At 41.7% G+C, this 19,260-nt stretch overlaps 1 protein-coding gene and 1 non-coding gene across 2 annotated transcripts in view; both read right to left on the reverse strand.

Annotated features, from left to right (window-relative positions):
- tmem131 (transmembrane protein 131) overlaps positions 1 to 19,260 on the reverse strand; it is a 128,944-nt gene that overhangs the window by 71,679 nt on the left and 38,005 nt on the right.
- Positions 15,756 to 15,827, reverse strand: trnav-cac. Its single transcript has one exon. It is a non-coding gene; the product is annotated as a tRNA-Val (tRNA).

Genomic DNA, 19,260 nt, shown 5'->3' on the forward strand with positions numbered 1-19,260 from the left:
GAACATATCAATATAAGACTTGCTGGACAAAAGAAGACCAAAGTCCATCCAGTTTATCTTCCACCATCCTGGCAGTCACATACACGTGTCATGTTCCAAACTATTAGCTCAAGCTTAAGATGAGGTAAGGTAAACAGACCGCTTTGATTACTTTACGCAGCCTGTGTGTGGTGAATATGAGGAATAAGCTTTTAATGACTTTTTTTTAAAAAAAGGCCATTAGTGAACAAAGCCCCAGAACAAATGAATACAGCAATGCGTGTCCGCAAAGCACCACTGTGGTCTGTCTTGTTCCAGTGTGGAAGTGTTATTAAAATAACACCATATTGCTATTAATAATATGTGTCACTTCTCACCTCGTGGTCACAGGATACGAGTTCAAGCTGCACATCGGGACTTGGAACTCAATAGATTAAGCTGACACTCCAAAGCAATTCTAGGAGTGTGTTGCATTGTTAGAGATGGCGTCCTTCAGACGAGAAATTAATCCGAGGTCCTTCCGCCTGTCCAGGTAGACAATAAAAATCCCATGGGCTACTCAAAAAGAGAGCGCAGTTTCTCTCAGTGTCCTGGCCAATATTGTGCTAAATAAAAGTGGTCATTCAGTTCATATATGCCATATATGGGACATTGCTATGTGCAAATGGGCTGCTGAGCTTGCTTACAAATACAGAGCCACTCACTCCACTTCACTGCAAAACCCTGTGAAACACTTTGAGATGTCCTCTGACATGGAAGGTGTTACACCAAATGTAAGAATTACAATAACATGTCAAAATAAGTGGTTTTATAATTGGAGACTGTATCTAGAAGTACTTGTTAAGGATTGACGCTTTAGTGCTCTGCAGTCTAGGAGTTGTATTTCGCTAAGGTCCATTTGAAAGCATCTTGATGGCTGCAGGGTTCAGTAACATACAAACTAATGTGATTAAATTAAACAGGCTGTATTCTGGGGATTAGTAAGGTCAAAACACAAAACAATGGACAGAAGATGCAAACCCATGGCCTGGAGGTTATCTATACTTTCCCTCACAACATAAGGAATCAAATGGGCGGGGGGGGGGGGGGGAGGAAAGACATTTACGGTACTCAATGATTAATTTGACTCTAATCAATGTAAATCTTTAATGATTAAGTAAATTGACCTGGATTTTATGAAACGTTTTAATATCTCTCCACCTGCTCCCAGCAAATTTAATCCAGCTGCTTTAATAATAATAATCCTTGCTTTATTTTTTATAAACTTACCGTAAAGACTTGATAATTATTGAGGAATTGTAATGCATTCCATTTCCGGCCTCCTTCCACAATGTTTATTTTACCAGCAGTTTCAGTCACATTTCCCTTCAGTTCATGGCCATTGTGGAAAACTGCAGCCACACACACACCTAGAATACAGTAGCACCCTATCTCCCTACACCATTGACTGGCGTTGTACAATCCAAGAACACTTTTTTTTGTATGCATTGATAAGATAAAAGTGTATTGCTCTTCACACTGGTGTTCTTCCAGCCCCCCACACACATTCCTACCAGGTTGCTGTATCATATGGAAAAATAAGAGTTGAACTTCAACTTAGGACAATTAAATATCATTCCCTTAGTCAAGGCCACAGCAGTGGTATGGAGTTGGGGACAGGATAGAAAAATACCTGGGTAAGCGAGAGGTGCGGTAGCGAAGATAGAGGACAGAGCGAGGCCATACAGAGGGAGAGGGAGCGCAAGAAATACAGTAATGTGTGCGCACTAGGAGACAGAGAGATAAACGAGATAGGTAGAGAAAGGAGGATAGTGGCTGAGACAAGATAGAGAGGAGATCGCAAGAGAAACACAGATAAGGGTGAACACATGCTTAAAGATAAACCATTGCCAAAGAAAAGGGAGACCGAGAGACAGGGACAAGGACAATGAGAGAGAGAAAGAGAGAGAGAGAGAGAGAGGGAGGAAGGGAAAGAGAGAGATATATGCAAACACACACACACAAAACGTATTAATGGCACAATGGCTGTAAAGTAATAATAATAATCCTTGCATTTGATATAGCGCTTTTCACGTCTTCTAGATGTCTCAAAGCGCTTCACAGAACACACTGTAAAGTGAATTGACTGTATATCTGTGGGCGAACGCAGCAGCCAATTGCGCACAGCAATGTCCCACAAACAGTCGTGGATTGAAAATGACCAATTTATTATTGTTTTTGGTTTTGGACGGATTATTATTAGGTGTGTGGAGTAAGGAAACTTGCCCAAGGTTTCGCCCTCTGCCTGGAATTGAACTCAGGTGTCTCACTTGCAAAGCGAGTGCTCTAACCACTGAGCTACAGGACTCCAAATAAAATAATCCTTGCATTTGATATAGTGCCTTTCACATTAGGAGGATGTCTCAAAGTGCTTCACAGGATTCAGTGACACAGTGTATTAACTGATTTTTGTAGACGTGTGTTCCCAAAACTATAAAAGTCCCTTTTCCAACAGAACTGTATTATTGTAAAGCAAATGTAGCTCAGAAACAAATCCAATACAAAACAAACAATACGAAGCCATATTTAAATACTGTATTTCAGGCCTGTCTGTCAAAACATGTAGGTGCTGAATATGGAAATTATGTTAAGGGTCTTGAATCCAATGCTCTTAAAACAAGTAACTTTAGAAGTTGAATCCTATTCGGTAAACTAGCCAATTTGCATTTTTTGTGGCCCAATTATCTGCACTGTTTGCTTATTCCCCAAGAGGGACTGGCTGATCCCATTTAGTGGAGATAATAGGATCGATACTCCTGCCTATACAGGCTTCATAAAATTCAGCTAAGCTTGTCCCATGGTTGCAGAGAGAGAGAGAGAGAGAGAGCAAGGCAGAGAGAGAAGGTGTCACAAAATCAATAAATCAATCAATGGGATGAATATTATTTAAGAAGGTAACAACCAGCTATTAATTCATACATTGAACCCACAATCTTCTGACTGAGAAGCGAGAGAACTACCAACTGAGCCAGACTGATCCCTAAATATAAATGAATAAATCGCAACTCCCAAAAAGTCACCGCTTCTATTAAATTTGTGTGTTCAATTACGTATGACTTTGTACAGGCTTGGGATCCAGAAAAGATTGCAAAGGAACATGCTTACAATGCAACAACAACATGCATTTATATAGTGCCCTTCACGCTGGGTAGCGTCCCGGCCTGGAATGCATATGCGAAAATAACCGTGACAGGAAAGGGAAACTTAACTGCTGAAAAAAATGACCATTGAGGAAGGAGGCCGGAAATGGAATGTAAAAATGGGTGATTATACAAGGAAACTCGTCGCTTAATGTGTGAAGTTTCACACCAATGTGTAATATTCACCTGATTCTCAGAATCAATAATGTTTTTTTGACTGAGCACGACTGATCTGCAGACAGATCTTGCGGGTGTAGTTGACAATGAAAGAGCTCATTCATCCGCAGCCTTAACAACAATGAGGAAAGAGTACAATTTGGAGTCCTGTAGCTCAGTGGTTAGAGCACTCGCTTTGCAAGTGAGAGACCTGAGTTCAATTCCAGGCAGAGGGCGAAACCTTGGGCAAGTTTCCTTACTCCACACAGAGCCTAATAATAATCCCTCCACAACCAAAAACAATAATAAATTGGTCATTTTCAATCCACGACTGTTTGTGGGACATTGCTGTGCGCAATTGGCTGCCGCGTTCGCCCACAAATATACAGTCAATTCACTTTACAGTGTGTTCTGTGAAGCGCTTTGGGACGTCCTCCCGACGTGAAAAGCGCTATATCAAATGCAAGGATTATTATTATTAATTTCACACTCACTGCTGTGCGCAATTGGCTGCTGCGTGTCGCCCACAAAATATACTGTCAATTCACTTTACAGTATATTCAGTGAGGCGCTCTGAGACATCTCGAAGATATAAGGCGTTATATCAAATGCAAGGATTATTATTATATCTTTCCATCAGTTGGATAGACACAAAGTGCTATATTAATCACCCCATTCCTCAAATGAAAGACATTTCTTTTCACCTTTTTCAGCTTCCCTCGTTCTCAACAGAACTAACAGGCTGAGACCTTGGTTAAAATGTTGCTGCTTAAATGAGACTGTTCTGGACCATGTTTCCTCTGCTTTGTCTTCACCCCTTAGTGCACTGGTAAACAATGAACAGCAAGTGCCACTGGAAGGGGGAATAACAACTACTTGCATTTATATAGTGCCCTTCCCGTCAGGAGGATGACCCAAGACGCTGGACAGTGACGCAACACCTGGGCTTGGGCTTGAATCGAGAGGGCTGGAGGCAAAGGGTGGAGGTGGGAGAATGATCAGAGGAAGGTCTGGAGATGGAGTAGAAGGAAGAAAAGAAGGGGGCATGACAAAGGGATTGAGGGATGGAGTTCCAGAGGGTGGGGGTAGAAAGGCTGAAAGCCTGACCATCGATGGTGGAGCATGCAGCATTGGGGGACATGGAGCAGAGGGAGCGCAAGGGTTTTTAAGGTGTTAGTAGATCAGAGACCTAGGGAGGGGAAAGACCAGAGGACTTTAAAAGTGAGGATGAGGATTCTAAATTTGATCCTCTGGGAGATGGGGCCAGGCGAGGATGGGGGTGATAGGGTCATGGAGCCTGGTGTGGGAGAGTACACAAGCTGCAGAGTTCAGAATAATCTGCAGTTTGTGGAGGGAAGAGTTGGTACGTCCCATATAATTATGCCTGGACATAATGAAAGCATGGATGAGGGGCTCAGCGGTTTGAGGGGAGAGGTAGTGGCGGAGGTGGTGGAAGGCAGAATGGGCCATGGCATGGATGTGGGGTTTAAAAGACAGTTGAAGGTCGATCAAGACACCGATGTTGGTGAGGTATAGAGTGCGTCCATGAATAGTGGTGCTGTCAGCGCCCGAGGTGAAGAGGTGCTGACGGGAGCCAAGCAGGAGGGCCTTCGTCTTGTTGACGTTCAATTGGAGAAACTTGGCTCTCATCCAGAACTCTGACGACAATCCATCAAGACAGCAGTGGTCTTGGAGTCGAGGGTGAAGGGAGAGAGATAGAGTTGGGTATCATCTGCATACATGTAGAAGTTAACCCCATGCTTGCGAATACAACTACTGATTGAGAACATGTAAATGTCAAAGAGGACCAAGGCAGAGCCCTGTGGAACGACGGCTGGAGGAGAAGCCGTTAGAAGGTACGAAATGGAGATGGACAGAATCATGTAGGTAGAGCTGAGAGAGAGGTGATGGATAAGAATAGAATGGTCAACAGTGTCAAACAAATCCCGATGTAATCCCCTCTTTATTTTATTCAAGAGGGATCTTCCTGCCGCGTTTTGCCCACAAAATACATAGCTAATCCACTTTAAAGTATATTCTGCGAAGCTCTTCTGTGAGGTCGTGGATTGAGTGACCAAAGCAAAGCAGGGAAGTAAGTGGAATCTCTTCAATGCTGAGTGGTTTCCAACATGACATGCCTGGCAATAGAAAGTCGGAATCGAGTCCATCGTTTGGGACCGTCCCAGTAGTCTGGAAGGTCACAAATGTAACGTCAATACTTAAGAAGGGTGGGAGACAAAAAATGGGGAACTATATACCAGTCAGTCTGACTCGGTAGTAGGGAAAATTCTAGAGTCCTTAATTAGGGACGTCATTGTAGGGTACTTAGAAAATCATAACCGGGTTAGGCAGAGCCAATATGGCTTTATGAAAGAGAAATCATGTTTAACAAATATTATAGAGTTTTTTCAGGATGTAACTAGCAGGTTAGATAGGGGGGAACCAGTAGATGTGGTGTATTTGGATTTCCAGAAGGCATTCGACAAGATGCCACATAAGATAGGGCGCCATGGAATTAAGGGTAATATATTAGCATGGATCGAAGAGTGGCTAACAGAACGAAAACAGAGTAGGGATAAACTGGTCCTTCTTAGATTGGAAGGATGTGACTAGTGGAGTGCCACAAGGATCAGTGCTTGGGCCTCAACTATTTACAATCTAGGTCAATGATCTAGACGAGGACATAAAACTTAACATATTTAAATTTGCAGATGATACGAAGATAGGTGGGAGAGTAAGCTGTGAGGATGACACACAAAAAATGAAAAGGGAAATAAACAGGCTAGGTGAGTGGGCAAGAAGGTGGCATTTGGAGTATAACATGGGGAAGTGTGAAGTTATTCACCTAGGTACGCACCAAGCTCCGCGACTCCATCACTCCCACCCTCTCACGACTCCACTGGCTCCCCATCCCCCAGAGGATCGAGTTCAAGATCCTTGTCCTCACCTTTAAGGCCATCCATGGCCTTGCCCTCTGACCTGCTGACTCCCTACAAACCTGCCCGCTCCCTCCATTCATCAGGCTCTGGCCTACTCCATGTCTCCTGCCCGAACATCGGTGGCCGGGTTTTCAGCCTCTCTGCCCCCACACTCTGGAACTCCATCCCACGGTCCCTTCGCCTCGCTTCCTCCCTCGCATCCTTCAAGGCCAGTCTCAAGACTCTTTTCTTTGACTGTGCCTTTGGTCTCCCTCCCACCTCTCTACCTTCCCTCACCCCTACACCACCCCTCCCCCATGCTCAGGCCCCAACAGCTGACTGTTCAGTGCTTTGGGATGTCCCGACGTGAAAGGCAGTCTATAAATGTCATTTTGTTGTTGTTGTAGGTAGTAGAAATAGAAAAGCGGATTATTTTCTAGAGGGGGAGAGACTAGGTAGTGCTAGTGTTCAGAGGGATTTGGGTGTCCTTATACACCAGTCACAAAGTTAGTATGCAGGTACAGCAAGCAACTAGGTAGGCTGATGCCATGTTGGCGCTCGTTGCAAAAGGCTTAGAGTACAAGAGTAGGGAAGTCTTGCTGCAATTGTATAAGGCCTTGGGTGAGACCGCACCTAGAATATTGTGTGAGTTTTGGTCTCCTTATTTAAGAAAGGACATACTCGCCTTAAAGGGGGTGCAGCGTAGATACACTAGGTTGGTTCCTGGAATGAGGGGGTTGACCTATGAGGATAGGTTGAGTAAACTAGGCCTATATTCTCTAGAATTTAGAAGAATTAGAGGTGATCTTACAGAAACCTATAAGATTCTTAAGGGTCTTGACAGGGTAGATGCCATGAGACTGTTTCCCCTGGTTGGGGAATCTAAAATCTAAAACTGGAGAATCTAAATCTCAAGATTAAGGGTCAGCCTTTTCGAACTGAGTTGAGGAAACATTTCTTCACTCAGAGGGTAGTGAATTTGTGGAATTCTCTATCCCAGAGGCTGTGGATGCTCAGTCCTTGAACACATTCAAGACTAAGGTTGATAGATTTCTAAAGGATCGAGGGATTAAGGGATATGGAGATAGGGCGGGTAAATAGAATTAGGTTAGAAGATAATAATAATCCTTGCATTTGATATAGCGCTTTTCATGTCTTCTCGACGTCTCAAAGGGCTTCACAGAATAGACTGTAAAGTGAACTGACTGTATATTTGTGGGCGAAAAGCAGCAGCCAATTGCGCACAGCAGTGTCGCACAAACAGTCGTGGATTGAAAATGACCAAGTTATTATTGTTTTGTTTTGGAGGGATTGTTATTAGGCGTATGGAGTAAAGAAACTTGCCCAAGGTTTCGCCCTCTGCCTGGAATTGATAAGAATTCTCATGCCCGGGACAATGTACAATATAGCGGTGTAGACTCTAAAGGAATAGCGCTCTGGTTGCTTCTGAAATAATAATAATAAATTTATATTTATATAGTGTATTTCACATTGAGAGAACGTGCCAATGCACTGCTACTTCAGTAATAATTTCAATAATACTCATCATTGCATTGAGAGAGAGCTTCATTGTATTGTCAAAATGTCTCAAAACCCTTCACAGGATGTACTGTAAAAGTAACAGGAAAATAACTATCCTTGCACTTGATATAACATCGTTCAAGTCAGGGGGGGACATCAAGGATTGTAAAGGGCAGTGACTGTGGTATTTGTAGGCAACATAATCTAAGATCTTCGCAAAACACGACTGTAGAATCGTACTCTAATTAACTGTCCTAACAGTGTTGCACAATATTTCCAAGGAGGAACTCAACTATTTGCTGAAACAAAATACACTGGCTAACAAGTTGAATCCTGTTGGTGCAACGTGAAAAAATACAGCTTTGAACAGTGCAACTTTCAGAATTTTGCAAGATCAGCCAATTATTAAATGGCAGGGCAGGCTCGAGGGGCCGAATGGCCTACTCCTGCTCCTACGTCTTATGGTCTGGTTCCTCAGCCAGCCAGGTCTGCAATACTGTACTCCAAAACATTGTTCACGACCAACCAGTCCGTCTGTCTCAACAGCAGGAGCGGACCTGTCATTGGGGACTGGGAATCTTAGCAATTGTAGGGTTCCTAAGCCTTGGCTTTTGCCAACCTGTGCCTAACCTCTCTGGGATAAAGTAAACAGGGTGCACTCAACATCAGACAAACACAATCTCAGCTCTTTTAAGTATGGAGATGGGTTAATGTTAACACTCGACTGGATATCCAATATAAAAAAGCATTTACTTAAGTCACCTTGGTAAAGGATTTGGGCATCAATGTAAAGAGGGAAGAAGGCTACATCACAAACACAAGTTTTTTTTTAAACTGTTTTCATCCACGTGAATCAGGTATCGAGTTACAGTAATAAAATTGTCCGACCATTTCAGAGAAATTTGTCGAATGTGCAACATGAGATTTCAAAGACAGCCGTCTATGATGGTGTCAGATTTTCATCAATTCTTGGCAAACCTTTATGATTTTGCTGCACTGAAACTTGAGATCACCTTCCTGCAGCTCTCTGGAGTATGTTCACGGCAGTAATATTCACTGCAGTATCTCTGAAGTTCCTGTATTTGTCGATTGGATTGTAAATCAGGGAATAGGTTTGAACTTGCTAGGAAGTCCGTAAGTTTCATTGTATGATTCTCGACATTGGCACAAAGCGGTGGAGTGTAGGAACATTACAAAATTCTAAAACATCAGCATGAATAACTGGCGAGACATTTTCATACAGGCAGGTTAACATTGTATTTCACGCCAACTTAGACTGGATATTGGTGACCCTAACACAAACTTGCCCATCAATGTGAATCCAAATCCTGATGCTAATTTTGTTCATCAACTTGATCTGCCCACGTTATATAAGCTCCAACTCATTCAGTTATATTTATAATGCACAACCGTTTATCCCACCTTCTGCTGTTTCTCACTTTCTTACAAAACAGATATTCACCTTCGCACCCTCCCAACTCCACCTCCCCCCATCCCCGGGCTAAAGATGCTATATATCTCCAATCACAGCATGAGCATTTTTTCTCTTTAAAATTCTGCCCTGAAAGTGAGGGTGTGACTGCCTGCAATGATGAACAAAACCCAGTATAACCGACCCATATTCACACCTAGTATCGACAAAAACAAAGTACTGTAAACACTAGGCTAAGTATTGTTGGGGATTAAAGATTAAAACTCCCTCTACTCTGACCCCACCAATGTTCCTTAACTCGACCTCTGCAGAATACTCCGTATTGTTGCAACAGTTTAGTGCCTCTGCAAGTCCTTCTGAAGTGAAAGGCGAAATATAAATATAATTTTGTTGTTTAAATTTTCCATATTTCAAATGATCGATCGCTTGACATTTATACCTTGAGCAAGATTATGGTCCAATTTATGAGCAGTTTTATTCGGTGGATTTGGATCTCAGAGGTAGGAATGCCTATTGTAAGGGAATTAGACAAGTATTTAAATATACATGAAAACAATGCATTACAATTTATATGTATGTAGTACCTTCCACATCAGAACAAGGTCTCAATAAACAGGATATGGAGGAAGGACAGGGATCGGGATTAGGCAGATGATTTTCAGTGAGCAGTACATGCTCAAACATGTTGAGCCAAATGACCTTATATTTGTATTTCGTGATTCTACTCCAACTCATGTCAGATATGGCCAGAATCAGCAGAAAGAAGAAGCCTTTAATAATAATAATCTTTCCATTTGATATAGCGCTTTTCACGTCTTCCAGACGTCTCAAAGCGCTTCACAGAATAAACTGTAAAGTGAATTGACTGTATATTTGGAGTCCTGTAGCTCAGTGGTTAGAGCACTCGCTTTGCAAGTGAGAGACCTGGGTTCAATTCCAGGCAGAGGGCGAAACCTTGGGCAAGTTTCCTTACTCCACACAGAGCCTAATAATAATCCCTCCAAAACCAAAAACAATAATAAATTGGTCATTTTCAATCCATGACTGTTTGTGGGACATTGCTGTGCGCAATTGGCTGCCGTGTTCGCACACAAATATACAGTCAATTCACTTTACAGTCTATTCTGTGAAGCGCTTTGAGACGTCGAGAAGACGTGAAAAGCGCTATATCAAATGCAAGAATTATTATTATTATTATTTGTGGGCGAAATGCAGCAGCCAATTGCGCACAGCTGTGTCCACAAACAGTCATGGATTGAGTGACCATATTATTATTATTTATTTGAATAGATAAATAGCTATCTGCCAATCGACTAATAACTGGGTCCCTACTTACTGCTTGGTAAACAGTGGCGGGTGGAGAAAGGAAACTTGCCTGAGGTTTCACCTCATCCAGGAATCAAACCCAGGTCCTCTCGCTTGCGAGGCAAGTTCTCTAACCACTAAAGCTACAGGACTCCATGAAGAAGAACTCAAAAGAGTTGAGAGAATGTGAAAGTACTCAAATGTTTTTCGCAGCAGTTTAGGGATCACATATTTTTGAATAGACACAACACAAAACTGTAACTGGGTTGCAGGCCGTCAATCAGAGGCAGAACACAATGGAAATGGCCTCATTGACACTTGGCAACTCCCGCGAAGGTAAACTGCTGAGATTAGCTATCGAACAAACATACCGAGAAATGCAAAGCGCTTACGTAAACAATGAAAAGGAGAGTGAAAAATGCAGAGATTCCTTAACGGACTGTAATTCCTCACCCACAACCAAACTAGATACAGAGCAAAGAAGGCAGGGCTGTGGATATGCCCTTTGCCCTAAAGTACAGATTATGCAACGATATTCCAATAAAGCAAATCACAATGCACTTTGTGAACAAGTCATCAGTATTTGCTATTATATGCAAAGCCTAATATTAAACGGTATCTTACACCTCAACTGAATGTATAGTTTGAATATTTCAGAATATAGGGCGCGTTCTGATTAAACAATGGTGCCTTCATCTGATGCCGTTTAATCGTCTATCAAGGTTAAAGGTACCATGGTAATGAAGTCACCAACAGCTGAAGTAAAATAAACGGCAAACCACGTGTGATGGGGAGTGTGGGGAGAAGGCAGTTTAATCTTCAACAAGAATCCAGAGGAGATTCAGCCTAGTAAATGTGGTACAGATTCCCTTTCCTGGAATGCACACCGACCGGGCAGACCGCCACCACTTTATATTCCGATGTTAGTCTGGTTGGATTCTTTTGGCTGAGCATTGCAATCCAGTTTAACTTCTATTTCAGACATTTATCTGAATTTTTCCGATTTGCTTGCACGTTAGAACTTTTAATCTTAAAGGAGATGAAAACTCCGGAAAGAGGAAATTCTCTTCCAAACGTTCCCTCCCCCTCCCCCCGACCACAGAACACCGTCTTGGATATATATATATGTGCTTTATTGATAAAAGTGTATTATTGTTTTAAGATTTGGATGAATTTTTACATTGCCCGTTTAAAGTTTGCACTGTCACTGAAACATAGTGAAATCAAGTAATAGTTACACAATTTAAAACATAGGATTTCTATTGGATTCTTACGGCTTTTGTTTCCGGAAAGGGATACGCAAATATATTGCTTATGCGGCCCTCGGATGTTTCTCAAATACGGCAATTAGCAGCCAAAAGGTTGGACCCCCCCCTTACCTAATCCAATTCCATTCTCACTTAGTCCTTTAAGTATCTATCTAATTCCCTCTTAAAAACAACTGATTCACTCTTTGATCATGTTTTCGGGCATCCCTCCGCCCCTCTTGATTCCAACCCTCAGGTTGGGAGCAAACCGTCATCCTTCCGTTGTGAAAGGCGCTATATAAATGTAATTTTGCTGTTGTGTTATGGTTTGGACTGAGAATTCTACATTCCAGTCACCTTGTGTGCATGAATTATTTTTCTAACCTCCCCTTTAATTCCTTTTGTGATCATCTTAAAAGGTTGCAGCGTCCCGTTAATGACTCATTAAGGCAGTGGATATAAACTTACTATTTATCCTACCATAACATTTCACGGTCTTGGAACACCTTCTCAGATGTAATGTAAAAAAAAACCCAAATTTTCAAGTCACTCTCCATACCAGAAACTCCTCATTCTTAGCAACATCCTGGTGAATCTATGAGGTACTTTTTCTATTGCTGTTATACAGTTTTTTTTACAGAGTGACCAAAAATTTGTGATAATTACAATGTCTAATACGTCTTTAAGAAATTATGATTTTTTTTAGATAATAGGGTAGTTATCATGACTTTTTGGTCCCCTGTACAATGATACGTCCAAATCTGTGATCAACTACAGGAAGCCCCCCTTAAAAGGGACCTAGTTGAGAGGGGGTTTGCTTATAACATGGATCTACTATTGAATTTAATACACCATGTCTACACTGTGCTCACAGCGCTGACTCCCCCTAAAATGAAAATGTCCACCTTCCGGGTTTTAAGGTCACCACAAGCATCGGTCCGTTCCTGTATTGAGCAATGCGATTGAAATAGAAATAAGAGTTCAATTGTAGAAATGATCCTAGGCTTTTCTACATTATCTGGGGCTCCTGTAACCAGACCATAACTAGAGATCAGTGCCATTAAGATAAGCAGCGACTTAAGCACTGCACCACCTTAGAAGGTGCCCAAATCTGGAAAAACACAGTACCATGGCAGTACTGTGCTATTCCTTGGGGTATTGGACTTAAACATTCAAAACATTCCCTGCCTCAGGAATCAAACTTACTGCCAAAGCTTTCCTACGTGCTTTGAATTGAAATGTTTACAAGCTCTGTGGAAAGGATAGAACGCAGACATTTCTTCTTACAATCATGCTTCAATGACAACAACCATCTTAAGACACTTTCAAAATAACTTCAATATCTGCAGATGTGCGTTATACATTGATGCACATCTGCTCGCAAAAGAACAGCCTGACAATTAGGAAAACTGTGTTTCAATTACACACGAGGACTGAAAGGAGGTTTCATTACCGACACTGAAACACAGTCTGCCAACATCACCAAGCACACGGTGTAGATAGAGCGAAAAGAGCAAAAGAAAGTTTGATGATTGATCCAAAATTGTTAATGATTCAATGTACCGACTGCAAAAACTTCAATCCTTTCAGTGGCTATTTTCAAGAAAACTAGCTACAAGATTAAGTTACAATACCCTGTTCAGAATCGGCAGATTGGGATGGGGTGGGGGAAGAAAGAAATGCTCATCAAGGACTTTCATAAATTTTAACTCAATTCGAAAGTCAAAATAATGTCACAATACGTAAGAGAAAAGGAACCCATTGAGTGTGTTTCATCACTTATTTAGACCTTGGCAGATCATTTACATCCCTTTTTGCCACATTCCTTGAATAGCTCTACTATAACAATAATAATTCTTGAATTTGATATTGCGCTTTTCACATCTTCTCGACATCTCAAAGCGCTTCACAGAATAGACTGTAAAGTGAATTGAGTGTATATCTGTGGGCGAAACGCGGCAGCCAATTGCGCACATCAGTGTCCCACAAACAGTCGTGGATTGAAAATGACCAATTTATTATTGTTTTTTGGAGGGATTATTATTAAGCGTGTGGAGTGAGGAAACTTGCCCAAGGTTTCGCCCCCTGCCTGGAATTGAGCCCAGATATCTCGTTTGGAAGACGAGTGCTCTAACCACTGAGCTGCAGGACTCCCAAAGGACTACTGGACTACCAAAATATCTGTCCATCGCTCGATTAAAGATCACTACTGATTTTCCCTCTACAGCTTTCTGGGACAGAGTGTTCCACATCTTCACAACCAACTTGTGTGACGAAATCTTCCTCATCTCAGTTCTGACCATCTTGGTTCTGGTTTAAGTCTCTGCCCCTTGTAATAGATCCCTCTACCAAAGAGTCATCCACAACTTGCCATTCCATTCCTTATTTTACATGCCTGTACCTCAATCAAATCACCCCTTATATCCTCCTTTGCTCTAAGGAATGTAACTCCAGTCTAACCAGCAGCTCATCATATCATCAGAGTAACTTATCACTCAACGCAACGACAACTTGCATTGACATGAAGCCCTTCACGCTGGGGCAGCGTCTGCGAGCGCTTAACAGTGGTGGAACCTGACAGGAGTCGGGCGTAGTGGCTGAAAGCGCGGCCACCAATGGTGATGCGGAGGGACAAGCAGGAGGCCAGAGCCAGCCAAGCGGAGGCAGCGAGTAGTGGAGTGGGGAGAAAGGAGATCAGAAATGTAGGGGGGTGCCAGGGAGTGAAAGGGATTTGTAGACGAGTGTGAGGAATCTTGAAATGAGAGGGAGCCAGTGGAGACTGGCGAGGACTGATGTGATGGGGGTACGGAGTCTAGTGTGGGGAGAATACAGGCAGCGGAGTTCTGAATCAGTTGTAGTTTGTTTTCCAACAAATAAAAACAGCAATAGTAATGATTTGTAGCTAAGATTTAGGTGTATATATTTAGGTCAGGTAGAATACATAGTTAAAGCAACTAAATTTACAGAAAAATATTAACTTAAGTACTGGCAAAAAAATATTTTATGTAGAGACATAAAATCACTCCTTTCCTTCTCAGTTTTGGGAAGCATAGTCAAGTGAACTAAAAGAGAACTCGCAAAAAAAAATTGCTTCCTTCTGAAGGCCAACAATTGAATCGGAAATGAGTGGCCTGATTCCGTCTCTGCTGGATATAGACCAGCATTTCCTCTCTCTGAAAACTGATGCTAAAGCTACATCCATCAACCTAAACACACTTCGCTTTATAAAGCATAAAGCATAAACCGTGTACGATTCTAAAGAGAATAATTACATTACGAACGAACAGAAAAATAGTCTGTCCTTGAATCATTCCCCACACACACACAAAAAAAACATTTTACAAGGTTACAAGCCCATGTGCAGAAAATTGCTCATGAAACAGCTTGGCCCGATCCTTGTACTACACGCTAATGACTCCACTTTCTTCAGCAAAGCTTTTGAACTGGCCTCCCCCTTTTCTCCACCGAAGAAGTGTCTTGGTTGCCTCAGTCTCCCTGTGCTTCCAGAGAATCAAATAGGTTTACAGATCAAGAGGAGGCCATTCAGCTCATCTACAAATGTCTTTCCCTTCTCCCCCCCCACCCAGATATCATATTACTCCTTTTCAGATATTTCTTGCATTACCTCTAAAAGCCAATATAGATTCTTCTCCCAACGTGAAAGGCGCTATACAAATGTAATTTTGCTGTTATTGCTCAACTACTCTTCTAACTAAGACATTCCACTCCATATTTATTATTCTGTCCCACTGGTTTATTCACTTCAAGTCTGTTTGTAGGATATTGTTGTGCGCAAATTGGGTGCCTACAAACTATAGTAAACCTCACATAAATCTCAAAGCACTTTACAGAATGTACTGTAAAGTGAATTGACTGTATATTTGTGGGTGAAACACAGAAGCCAATTGTGCAGAGAAGTGTACCACAAACAGTCGTGGATTGAAGAGAGCAATTTATTATTTTGTTTCTTGAGGGATTATTATCAGGGGTGAGGGAGTAAGGAAATTTGCCCAAGGTTTCGCCCTGCCGGGAATCGAACCCAGGTCTCTTGCTTGTGAGGCAAGTGCTCTAACCACTGAGCTACAGGACTCCACGTATAATCACCTAAATCATACATTTGTCCAAGTCCGGTTGAATTTCCTATAACTAATGCAAGTTTCATATAATTCATACTTTGCATAAATCACATTGCAGTAAAGAGTAGTAAAATGATCTACAGTAAACCTCATTATGATAATTTTACTACTCTTTACTGCAAAATCCTGTGAAGCGCTTTGAGGAAGCTCTACAACACAATAAGGCACTCTAACAAATCAAAGAATTATTGTATTATTATTTTCCCAATCAGTGTTGTCTGGGACGTAAGATTAGTGGGTAAATTAAGTGAATGACTATCAATGTACTGCAGTGGTTAGTGATTCAAAGTCAAGAAAAAATGATGGCATGGACGTTGGCAGGAAGTGGTTTGAATTTCTAAGTAAGAAAAATGGAACGTGAAGGCACTTCAGAGAAAGATGCAATTAAACCAAATCGTTGATAAAACCCTGCAAATAACTCAACCAATGGAGATAAAATATTTAAGTAAAATGAGCAATAGAAAAAAAGGTAGCTATTCATAGCATTTTGACACTAAATCGAATTTAATTCTGGGAAAAATAAATAGCGTTTTAATTAGCATTAAGCCATTATCTGAAAAGTCAAGAGTTGTCCGTTGAAAGTTGTAGATAAGACAATTAGTCAAGATATGGGAGAGAATCATAAGATGAGAAATACATCAATATTTTTGCAGAAATGTGGATCGGTTTATAATATCGATGTTACAAAGATAGAAAGCCAGTCAATATGAGTTGTTTGAAATGAACATTATCACTCCAGGGCAAATGAGCTGTGCTGAGCTGACAAATATTGAAGGCACTAACATTTTCAAAGGATTTTAAATAGAAGCGATAAGTTTCTGCTATTAATTCAATAGGTTCAAGCAGAAGCACTATGTGCCTCGCAAGGTCATATTCCATGTATTTATCCTGCTTCAGTACATTACACAAATTCACTAACTGGATCCCAACAACGGTAGGAAGATGCCAGGATGGGAATTCTGCAATTATGAGATCTTATGTGCCAAAGTGCCTTATTCATTGGCATTCCTCTTGTTACCATTTCCATTTGTAAAGCTACTGGTTAAATATTTCCATGTCATAATTTTAACTGAAAACAGCCAATGGGTATGTGTCCCCCCCATGTGTGTCCATCCACGTACGAGTGCGTGTGTATCCACGTACGAGTGTGTCCGTCCACATGTGTCTGTGTCTCTCCGGGGGGGAGGGGAGAGGGGGTGGGGGTTGATTAGACACAGAAGTGTTAGTGTCGGGACATCAGAGTTCAATTGCATCATTGTACAAAACTCCAATCTCAGCAGTGCTGCCTCTACAGGGAAGAGCGAAAATAAAACTTTAGGAATAATTCCTAAGCCATCAGCAAACCTTTCTCAAGCGGGCTATCTAGAGTGGCACTGGCAGAAGTAAGTCTTTTCTGGTCTGTCTCTCTTAGCCCCAGGCCTTTATAATAAATGGAACTGCATTGTTCTTCCTCGGCTCTTTCCTGTTGCATTAGTGTTCGCCCTGTCTTATACCATGTGGAATCACTTAAGAAACAGCTTGATGCTGTAACGGGAGGTTGGTAGATTGCATATTCTGGAAGACTGAGATCAAATGGCCGAAAGGGCATTACCCATCCAAACCGCTCCTGTGATCCTCAGAGCTGCCATTCTCAGACTTGGGGGCAAGAACTGTTCAATAATGGGTACAGTGAATGCAGACACTATAGTAACTGGCACTGTATACACAAAATAGTTACTTATGTTAATATATACAAATCATGACAGAGTTGCACAAAGAATAGGCTCAATGGGATACATACAGCCATTGTCAGTGTAAAGTGAGGCTGTGCGGCTATAACTAAGTGGATTCATTTATGAATGATCAACCTGGATATATAACCCAATGCTAATTAACCCAAACAATAAGTTTGTTTGAAATGCACTTTTACATATTCAAAAAGCTGCTTCTATGCATTATGTGTGTAAACAAAGAGCCAATGTAATATCACAGTAAAGCTATATAATTGTTCTAAATGTATCTCTCCCTCCAAAAGCTTTCTTTTGAATCTTTAATCACTGTAGGGCAGTACTGTAGAAGCTGCTAACAGCAACAACATGCATTTATATAGCACCTTTCACAAAGGGTAATTTCTCACTGGATAGCGCCTTGGAGTTCTTAATAACGGCGGAGCTGGACACCGAGCTGGGGAAGAGAGGGGAGGTAACTATAGACACGATCGAAGAGGAAGATCTTTGGGTGCGATCTGTAGATGGACAAAAAAGGAGCAAAGCAGCGGGACTGAGGCAGAGAATTCCTTTACGATTTTAATGGGGTTCAGTGAGCAAAATAGAAGGAGTAATTTGAGGATACTGGCCAAAGCTGCAATCAAAGAGACCGGTTATTACAAGGGTTTTGAAGTCAGGCACAGATGACATCAAGCAACATGGGTGGAGTCAAGAAAGCATTCTGGTGCTTCTTTAGCCTAAGCAAATTCCAGAGGCAATATTAGTCACATGAAAATAAGTGAATAGTAGGTTAGCTTAAAAAAATTAACCATCTATTTACCCAGCTAGAAAATATATTTAAAAATTACAAATGTAATATATTCAAACTGGCCCATGGAACAACAACGATTTTACATTTACTTTGTGCCTTTCACATCAGGTGAACGTCTCAAAGCGATTCACAGAGGTGAATGGGAGTTTGGACGAGGGGTGAGGGAGTTGAGAAGGTAACCAGAAGGGTGGTTGAAAAGAAAGGTCTTAAGGCAGGCTTTAAAGGTGGGGAGGGAGGGCAGAAGAACTTCAGGATTAGAGATCCGTAGCGTAGTGGTTAGAGTTTCTACCTCGCAAGCGAGAGGACCCAGGTTCAATTCTCGGGCAGGGTGAAACACTAGGCAAGTTCTTACTCCACATGCCTCTCTTTACCTTGCAGTAAGTAGCAACCTGGTTATTAGTCAAAAGGCAGATCGCTTTCAGGGTGAATAACAGCTCCAAAAAAAAGGGTCACTCAATCCATGACTGTTTGAGGGACACTGTTGTTTTATATTTGCTGTTATTATTACTATAAGTTCCAGATTGCAGGGACAAAATGACTGAAAACTCATCTACCGATGGATGGGTGCAGGACATGAAGCAAGTCAGTGTTCGCTGAGCAGAGGGAGTAGCCGGGCTGGAGAGTTGCAGGGAGTGGTGAGGCTTTGGAGGAATTTGAACATGAAAACAAGTACTGGAGACCTGAATTATTCCACTGAATCTTCTGCCGCATAGTAGTCACACTGTAACTCAATTTTTTATGAACCCTCGAAACTGGAGGTGTAGCTTATTCAATAGTCCTCAACTGAACAAGGTAACCTTTGACTGTTGAGAGTAACGGTCTGTTATTTACATATGAAGAACAAAGTGGGGAATTGCAAAGATTATTTTC

This window comes from Callorhinchus milii, unplaced genomic scaffold, assembly GCF_018977255.1.
Source record: "Callorhinchus milii isolate IMCB2004 unplaced genomic scaffold, IMCB_Cmil_1.0 Scaffold4, whole genome shotgun sequence".
Classification (NCBI taxonomy): domain Eukaryota; kingdom Metazoa; phylum Chordata; class Chondrichthyes; order Chimaeriformes; family Callorhinchidae; genus Callorhinchus; species Callorhinchus milii.